Here is a 10,236-nt window from a genome sequence, read left to right as displayed (position 1 = left end):
GAGTTGACTGGATCCTCGAAAGCAAACTCAACGGGCTCCTTGTTAGTGAACTCGTCTCCCAGCTCTACCCAAACAAGACAAACAAGCAGCAAGGGCACAATCAACCACGTGCAAAGCTCAAATGATATGATGCAAAGATGATATGCTATGCGGGATGCATATGCAAGATTTGACGAGGGATGCATGAACCTGGCCTAAACTTGGGAATCCAAGTGTTCCACTGGAAAGATGAGATGAAATCGCTTGAAAACGATATAAAGAACGCCGGAATCAGAGTTACGGTTTGGAAATGGCAAGCAATTCAAATATGACCATGTTCTGCGATTTACAGCAAGTAGTCATGTAAATGCAATGAGATGAACATGCTACATCATTCAAACATGACAACAAAATACATGGCAGGGATGCATTCATGATGCTTAACAAAAGTCTAGCACTGAGCTATGGCCAATTCATCCATTAACAGGTTCAAACAAGCATGGAAAAAATGCATTTGGTAAACAGATCTCAGACTTAGTGAAATTAACACTTGTCTGGAATTTCAGATCAGATAGCACTCTTCGGAGCAACAAAACTATATGCTACAGGACCTGAACATGACAAAGTAAAGCATGGCATGGAGCTACTCAAAGAGCTTAAGAAAAGTCCCTTAGTGACCTTGAGCCAAAAGGGATCAGAAAATACAATTGCAAGCATGTGAACATGGCAAAAACATAATCACTTCTCAGACTTAGTGAAAACTGGAGCATGCTGAAAACAGACATCAAGTACGCATGTTTACGAGCTCGATGCACTCACTACGGAGCAAGTCATGACAAGCTAAGTATACACCCATCAAGAATACACAAAATGCAAGCTAGACATGGCAAGAACAATAGCATAGCATGCACGGATCAACTACAACATCCTCGGCAAAATCGCTAACAAGTAGACAATCTGCCCAGATTCACGAAGTAGCAAAAGTAGACCTCGATTGACTCAAGCTAGGGTGCTCCATAATTGCAAACAAAGACATGAAGGGATAGAGCACTACAAGATTAACAAAACATCCTTACTGATCATCCTTAAAAGAGGCACGGATCACTCGGAAACAACATGAACATATGGCCATATGAGATAAACAGGTCAAGGACTTAGTGGAAATGCTAAGTCCCTGAAATCAGAATTATCAAGTGCCTCACTTTGCAAGCTTGTGCTTGTCACCACACACATCACAAAAATACATGGGTTGCACCCCTGGAAAGATGGCAAAACCCTTAACAAAACATATGTAGAACTCATGGGCATATCATGCACGCAATAATCATGGCAAAAATGACAAATATCTAAATGGAGTAGCAGATCTGACAATTATCTCAAGTAGCACTCTTCTAACAGCATTTCGGGCATCAAGATGAACTCAAATGAAAATGATGCAATGGAATGAAATGATGTGCTCTCTGAGACGAACATTTTGATATGCTAAATGCCCAAAACGGAGCTACGGATGCAGAGTTACGATGCAATGAACATGGGCATATGAGCTAGGGTTTCGGGGCAAAAGTCAACCCAAACGGGATCTCAGATCCAGATCTAGCGCGGATGTCGAGGATGGCCGACCGGAGCTGAAGAACTCGCCAGAACAGTGTCGTGTCTCGCCGGAGTTGTCGCGGGGCGCCGGAGTGGAGGGGCTCGCCGGCCGGAGGGAGCACCGGGGCGGTCGCCGGCTTCGGGCGTCGAGGTGGAGCGGCGAGGCGGCGGAGGAAGCGGACGCCGACGCGGGGTGGCGCTCTCCGGCGAAGGGTGGCGCAGCCCGGGCGGAACGGCGGCGAGGGTCGGGCGCGGTCGCGGGGATGGCGCGGCGGGCGGTGCGCGATGCGGGCCGCGGGGGCCCCGCCTGGGCTCGGCGGGCCGGCGGCGGAGGGAGGCGGCCGGGCGTATCGGGAGGTGCCACGTGGCGGCGGCGGGTGCAGCGGACACGTCCGGCGCCGGCGGATGTTGTCTGGCGCACGGAGGAAGAAGAGGGCTAGGGTTTCGGGGGAGAGATCCGAATTTTCGGAGGAGGACCTATTTATAGGCATAGAGGGAGCTAGGAGAGTCCAAATGAGGTGCGATTTGCGGCCACGTGATCGTGATCAAACGCTCTAGATGATGGAGAGGGTTTTGGTGGGTTTTGGGCCAACTTGGAGGGGTGTTGGGCTGCAACATAAACGAGGCCTTTTTGGTCCCTCGGTTAACCGTTGGAGCATCAAACGAAGTCTAAATGGTACCAAACTTGACAGGTGGTCTACCGGTAGTAAACCAAGGCCGCTTGGCAAGTCTCGGTCCAATCCGGAAATGTTTAATCCCCACACACGAAAGAAAGGTAGAAATGACCACCGGAGGAGAACGAAGCGCCGGAATGCAAAACGGACAACGGGGAAAATGCTTGAATGCATGAGATGAACACGTATGCAAATGCAATGCACATGATGACATGATATGAGATGCATGACAATGATAACAACACACGGAGACAAAGACCCGAACCCGAGAAAATAAAATAACTTAAGGCCGGAAACGGCAAGAGTTGGATTACATATTGGGCAAATCATATCCGAGGTGTTACACGTAGCCCTGGCAAGATCCTTGCCGGGGCAACTTGCCTGACGCCAGCAGAGCGTGCCACCCTTGAGCCCAAGGGTTTCCGACGCCATCAGCCACATCAAAACCAAGGCTCGGGAGGCACCTCCATGGTGGCATGCAGATGTTTGTAGAGATCATAAATACGCAAGATCGGATGAGAACCAGAAGACGATGATCCTTGGCGAGATCCTTGCCAAGGAAACCCACGAGACCCCCGGCAAGATCCTTGCCAGGGATGACCGCAGTGCCACGGCAAGACCCTTGTCGGGCCCTCAGCAAGACCCTTACCGAGGACGTCTGCGGGGCCGCATCCAGGCCCACGTCTGCCAAGACTCCATCGCCGCTCCCATGCACATGCTAGCTTAACCAGTTGGGCAGGCGTCTGTGTGGCAGCGTGCGGCCTCCACACCGACTCAGCAAGCACCTACGTGGTGGCATGCAGATCTTCGTGAAGGCTCCGCCATCACGCCAACCCAGCAGCCAGCCAACGTGGCGCTACAACGCCTAATCAGCTCAGAGGCGCGTCGGAGCCAGGCGAGGCGGCGACAGCTGGGACGAGCTTCCTCGCCGTCCCTGATAAAGCAAGAGGGGCACGTCAGCAGTGCATTAAATGCGTTCGTCCAACGGTGCCAGAATATAGACTCAGCCGCGATGCACCTTTCCACCTCCTGTGTGCCACTGTGGCGACCCCCTTTGTCTATAAAAGGAGGCCCGAGGTGTATTGGAGGGGAATTCGGATCTTTGGAACCAGGGAGACACCATAGCTAGTTTAAGAACTTAAGAACTCAAATATACATCAAAGCAGGACTAGGGTTTTACGCGTCTCTACGGCCCGAACCTGGGTAAATGATCCTTGTGCTGACCGCCAGACCCGCTCTTTGCACAACCCCGCGCCCGCCAACCGTAGAGGGGATCCCAGTGACCCCATAGGTATCGTTTCCCACCAACATCTCTGGCGCGCCAGGTAGGGGGTGCGCAGTTGTGAAAATCCGGTCTAGCAGTAAGTTTAGTAGTTCTTCATCGCCATGGCTCCAAAGAAGAAGACGATCATAGCGATCGGTTTGTCATGGGCCGAACGGCCCGTACCAGTGCGGGCGAGTGGTGGGGCGGTCGCGGATGGAAGCCGAGGTGCGGCCCGCGAACACCCGCATCGCTCTGGCAGCCAAAGCCTGGCGAGTGGTGTCGTTCATGCGCGAGACGACGGGCCACATGCCACCAAATCCAAAGACGGAGTCGGGTCCCCCGCAGGTGGCGCGGGGCCCTCCAGGGGCGGCGTGGCGACTTCTGAGGCACCTACACCGGCGCCCGCGACGCGCTCCTCCTAGGTTGCACGCGATGAGCAGCGTCACCCCACTGGTGACCCTGGGCGCCGCTGTGGGAAGAGTCCCGTGCATCATTTGCGGGACGTAGAAGGCCAGCATGCACGCCGAGACACTGGCGAAAACGGTGCACGGACGCCAGGCCGTGATAGAGCTCCTTCTAATGAGGTTAGGAGTCGGAGCGCGTCACGGTCCACGCAGCTTTCGCTGCCACCCACACCAGCAGAACCTTTGGCACGCGCGCAGTTGCTCCTCGACTTTCCTCCTGTTGTGGAAAAGCTCGACGAGTGGAGAGCCACCATCCGGAGTCTCGTCGGCGTTGCCAACAAAGATGAACCACAACCAGCGGGGCCCTTAGGCCGGCGCTCCGTCGAGCCTCCACCTGCCAGTGGCGGAAGGATCCGAGGTGCTGCGGCCATGATGCACTCTCCTCCCCTACGTCCATCGCCGCGGGTGCCGGTCCATCGTGATGGCGCTTGTGATAACGTGTCCATAGCATCGTCCGACCCACAGACCCACCGCGATCAGCGCCAAGTTCTTCGGGAGCAAGCCCATGAAGACGCTCGAACCACCATCGAGCGCCGGCGTGACGCACGCCACCAATCAGATCGGCGGGCGGGGCCCACTATGGACCACCCAACATCAGGAGACTTTGGCGGCCTACCCTACGAGGTGGGTTGCCTAGCCTTTACCCGTGAGCTGCGGCAGTTCTAGTGGCCCTCCCACCGCACATTCAAGCTCGACGTTGGCGAGAAGTACAACGGCAAGACCCACCCGTCAGAGTTCCTCAGCATCTACACCACCGTGATGCAAGCTGCTGGAGCCCGCGACGACAAGGTGCTTGCCAATTACTTCCTGTTGGCACTTAAACCCAATGTTATGTCGTGGTTGATGCACTTGCCGGCGGATTCCATTTCTTCTTGGTTGGACTTATGCCATGAGTTCATTGGCGCCTTCACCGGAGGCCACCAAGCTCATGGCCAGGCAAGCGATTTGCATATCATCCCCCAGAAGGAAGGTGAAACCCTGCGCAAGTACATACAGAGGTTCAGCCGGGTGCAGTACAACATCCCAGATGTTCATCCTGCCGCCGTGATCAGCGCATTTCATCAGAATGTGTGCAACCGCAAGATGCGTGAAGAGCTGGCGATGAACAAGGTCAAAGATGTGGCCGAACTTTATGTTCTGGCCGATAGGTGCGCTCGAGCTGAACAGGGGAGGAAGTACCCCGGCGAGGACACCGACACGGAAACCGACTCCACAGACGAAGGCACAGCCACCCCGATGAAGAAGGGTCGGCGCCGCAACAGGAAGCGTAAGGGCAAGACCGTGCTTGCTGTCGAGGGATCTGAGGACACCAACGCTGCCAAGAAGGCCAAGACAGACGACCCCGGCAAGGAAATTGCCGGGTGCGTCGCCTGCTGGGCCTTGGCGGCTGCCGACAAGCCAGGAGGCTCCGAAAAGCAATACTGCAAGATCCACCGCACCAAGGGCCACGACCTCCAGAACTGCCGGCAAGTCGAGCTGCTTGCTAAGAAGCAAAAAGCTAAGTATGAGAGGCGGGACAAGGAGAAAGGCTAGGATGGTGCCGAGGGATCTGGCAAGAAGCATGGCAGCCAAGGAGGTCTCCACGGAAAGGATAAACAGCAAGAGAGGCCCGCTCGGGGTCGCGACAAGAAGCAAGGAGATGATGATCATGACGAAGATGACGAGTCCGGAGAGCATGAGTTCCAAAAGGCTACGAAGGCCATGTGCATCGACGGTGGCGCCTCGCTGCACACCTCTCACCGCCAGCTCAAGCAGTGGGCACGTGAGATCACAGCAGCGGAACCATCGCTCGATGCTCAGAAGCCACTGAAGTGGTCTGACACGCCTATCATTTTTGACACCGAGGACCACACTGATCGCACAACTATGGTCGTGTGTTTGCTGTTGTTGGTCTCGCCAACAATACGCAACCTCAAGGTGACCAAGATGCTAGTTGATGGCGAGGCCGGCCTGAATTTGATCTCGCCCGCTGTGATCAAAAGGCTGCAGATTCCTGATGAAGACCTCAAAGAGACGGGCACGTTTGAAGGGGTCAACCCGGGGAGGAGTCAGTCGAAGGGTAAGGTCACTCTACCCGTGATGTTTGGAGGCGAGTTAAACTACATGACAAATAGGATTGTCTTCGATGTAGCCGAGATCCCCTTGCCCTACAACGGGATCCTCAGTCGCCGGCACTAGCCAAGTTCATGGCGGCGTCGCATTAAGCCTACAACACGCTGAAGATGCCGGGGCCAATGACCATCATCACCATCCACTCTGACAGAAGGACACACTGATCTGTGCCGACCAACTCTATCGGGAACCAATTGCAGCAACTGCCACCAAGGCACTCTGATAGAGGCAAAGGTGTCCCGTCTTTCGATGAGATGGTGGCTATCATTTTAGAGGAAGTCGACTTTGATGATCCGACTACGAACGTGCGAGGACGTCGCGCCTTAGCAATTGCTAAACCAACTCCGAGGGGTTATTGACCACGCCAGAGCACGATCAACCTGACCACGAGGGCCTATTTCCTGCGAGCAAACGAAGAACAAGCAAGAAACTGAGATTGCAATCTGGATATTGCGAATATAAGATGAAAGCTTTATTGATCAAGGTGGGGTTCTGTGACGTCTTGGTCTGGTCGCTTGATACGTCCATTTTGCATCATGCTTTTATATCGATATTTATTGCATTATGGGTTGTTATTACACATTATGTCACAATACTTATGCCTATTCTCTCTTATTTTACAAGGTTGACATAAAGAGGGAGAATGCCGGCAGCTGGGATTCTGGGCTGGAAAAGGAGCAAATATTAGAGACCTATTCTGCACAGCTCCAAAAGTCCTGAAACTTCACGGAAGACGTTTTCAGAATATATAAAAAATACCGAGCGCAAGAAGTTCAACAGGGGCCACACCCTGCCCACGAGGGTGGGGGGAGCGCCCTACCCCCCTTGGGCGCCCCCCTACCTCGTGGGCCCACTGGTGGCCCTCTGATGTCCATCTTCTGATATATGGAGTCTTTCGATTAGAAAAAAAATCAGAAGCCATCTCCTCGGACGAAACTCCGCCGCCGGAACCAATCTAGGGCTCCGGCAGAGCTGTTCTGCCGGGGAAACTTCCCTCCAGGAGGGGGAAATCATCGCCATCGTCATCACCAACGCTCCTCTCACCGGGAGAGGGCAATCTCCATCAACATCTTCATCAGCACCATCTCCTCTCAAAACCCTAGTTCATCTCTTGTATCCAATTCTTGTCTTCAAGTTCGGGATTGGTGCTAGTAGGTTGCTAGTAGTGTTAATTACTCCTTGTAGTTGATGCTAGTTGGTTTATTTGGTGGAAGATCATATGTTCAGATCCTATATGCTTTGTGAGTAGTTACATTTGTTCCTGAGGACATGGGAGAACTCTTGCTATTAGTAGTCATGTGAATTTGGTATTCGTTTGATATTTTGATGAGATGTATGTTGTCTCTCCTCTAGTGGTGTTATGTGAATGTCGACTACATAACACTTCACCATTATTTGGGCCTAGAGGAAGGCATTGGGAAGTAATAAGTAGATGATGGGTTGCTAGAGTGATAGAAGCTTAAACCCTAGTTTATGCGTTGCTTCGTAAGGGGCTGATTTGGATCCATATGTTTCATGCTATGGTTAGGTTTACCTTAATACTTTTGTTGTAGTTGCGGATGCTTGCAATAGAGGTTAATCATAAGTGGGATGCTTGTCCAAGTAAGGACAGTACCCAAGCACCGGTCCACCAACATACCAAATTATCAAAGTACCGAACACAAATCATATGAATGTGATGAAAACTAGCTTGACGATATTCCCATGTGTCCTTGGGAGCACTTTTCTCTATATTAGAGTTTTTCCAGGCTTGTCCTTTGCTACAAAAAGGATTGGGACACCTTGCTGCACTTTATTTACTTTTGTTACTTGTTGCTCGTTACAAATTATCCTATCACAAAACTATCTGTTACCACTTATTTCAGTACTTGCAGAGAATACCTTGCTGAAAACCGCTTATTATTTCCTTCTGCTCCTCGTTGGGTTCGACACTCTTACTTATCGAAAGGACTACGATAGATCCCCTATACTTGTGGGTCATCAAGACTCTTTTCTGGCGCCGTTGCCGGGGAGTGAAGCGCCTTTGGTAGGTGGAATTTGGTAAGGAAAAATTTATATAGTGTGCTGAAATTTACTGTCACTTGTTACTATGGAAAGTAATCCTCTGAGGGGCTTGTTCGGGGTATCTTCACCCCGACCAGTAGAGCAAAGAGTTGCTCCTCAACCTACTGAACCTACTGAAAATGAAAATGTCTGCTTCGAAATTCCTTCGGGTATGATAGAAAAACTGGTAGCTAATCCTTTTGTAGGAGATGTAACAAAGCATCCTGATGAGCACTTAATATATGTGGATGAAGTTTGTGGATTATTTAAGCTTGCAGGTGTACTCGGAGATGTTGTTAAGAAGAAGGACTTCCCTTTATCTTTGAAGGGAGATGCATCGACATGGTATAGGCTATGTGATGATACGGGGTCATGGAATTACAAACGATTGAAATTGGAATTTCATCAGAAGTTTTATCCTATGCATCTTGTTCATCGTGATCGCAATTATATATATAATTTTTGGCCTCGCGAAGGAGAAAGCATCGCTCAAGCTTGGGGGAGGCTTAAATCAATGTTATATTCATGCCCCAATCATGAGCTCTCAAGAGAAATGATTATTCAAAAATTTTATGCTCGGCTTTCTGATAGCAATCGCACCATGCTTGATACTTCTTGTGCTGGCTCTTTTATGATGAAGACTATTGAATTCAAATGGGATTTATTGGAAAGAATTAAACGCAACTCTGAAGATTGGGACCTCGACAAAGGTAAGGAGTCAGGTATGACACCTAGGTTTGATTGTGTTAAATCTTTTATGAATACCAATGTTTTCTGTAAATTTAGCACTAAATATGGACTTGACTCTAAGATAGTAGCTTCTTTCTGTGAATCTTTTTCTACTTATGTTGATCTCCCCAAGGAGAAGTGGTTTAAATATCATCCTCCCATAGAAGTAAAAGTAGCTGCACCTATTAAAGTTGAAGAAAAGACTATCACTTATAATGATCCTATTGTTCCTACTTCTTATGTTGAGAAACCACCTTTCCCTGTCAGGATAAAGGATCATGCTAAAGCTTCAACTGTGGTTCGTAAAAGCAATATTAAAACTTATACACCTTCTGAGCAAATTAAAGTTGAACCTGATATTGCTATTGTTAAAGATCTCTTGTCTGATAATATTGATGGGCATGTTATTCATTTCCTTGACGAGACTGCTAGAATTTCTAAACCTTGTGCTAAAGATAAAAATAGACCTGTGGTAGGCATGCCTGTTATTTCTGTTAAAATAGGAGATCATTGTTATCATGGCTTATGTGATATGGGTGCTAGTGCTAGTGCAATACCTTACGCCTTATACAAAGAAATTATGCATGATATTGCACCTGTTGAGATAGAAGATATTGATGTCACAATTAAGCTTGCCAATAGAGATACTATTTCACCAATGGGAATTGTTAGAGATGTTGAAGTCTTGTGTGGGAAAACTAAATATCCTGCTGATTTGCTTGTTCTTGGTTCCCCACAAGATAGCTTTTGTCCCATTATATTTGGTAGACCCTTCTTAAACACTGTTAATGCTAAGATAGATTGCAAAAAGGATGTTGTTACCATCGGTTTAGATGATATGTCTCATGAATTTAATTCCTCTAAATTTAGTAGACAACACCGTGAAGAAGAATTACCTAGTAAGGATGAAATTATTGGTCTTGCTTCTATTGCGTACCTCCTAGTGATCCTTTAGAACAATATTTGCTAGACCATGAAAATGATATGTTTATGAATGAAAGAAGGGAAATAGATGAAGTATTCTTTAAATAGGAACCTATTATGAAACACAATTTGCCTATTGAAATCCTAGGGGATCCTCCTCCACCCAAGGGTGATCCCGTGTTTGAGCTTAAACCATTGCCTGATACTCTTAAATATGCTTATCTTGATGAGAAAAAGATATATCATGTTATTATTAGTGCTAACCTTTCAGAGCATGAGGAAGAGAGATTATTGAAAACTCTGAAGAAGCACCGTGCTGCTATTGGGTATACTCTTGATGATCTTAAGGGCATTAGTCCCACTCTATGTCAACATAAAATAAATTTGGAAGAAGATGTTAAACCAGTTCGTGATCATCAACGACGACTAAATCCTAAAATGAAGGAAGTGGTAAGAA

Source organism: Triticum urartu, chromosome 4, assembly GCF_003073215.2.
Source record: "Triticum urartu cultivar G1812 chromosome 4, Tu2.1, whole genome shotgun sequence".
NCBI lineage: Eukaryota > Viridiplantae > Streptophyta > Magnoliopsida > Poales > Poaceae > Triticum > Triticum urartu.
The sequence above is the reverse complement of the archived record's forward strand: the minus strand, read 5'-3'. Positions refer to the sequence as shown.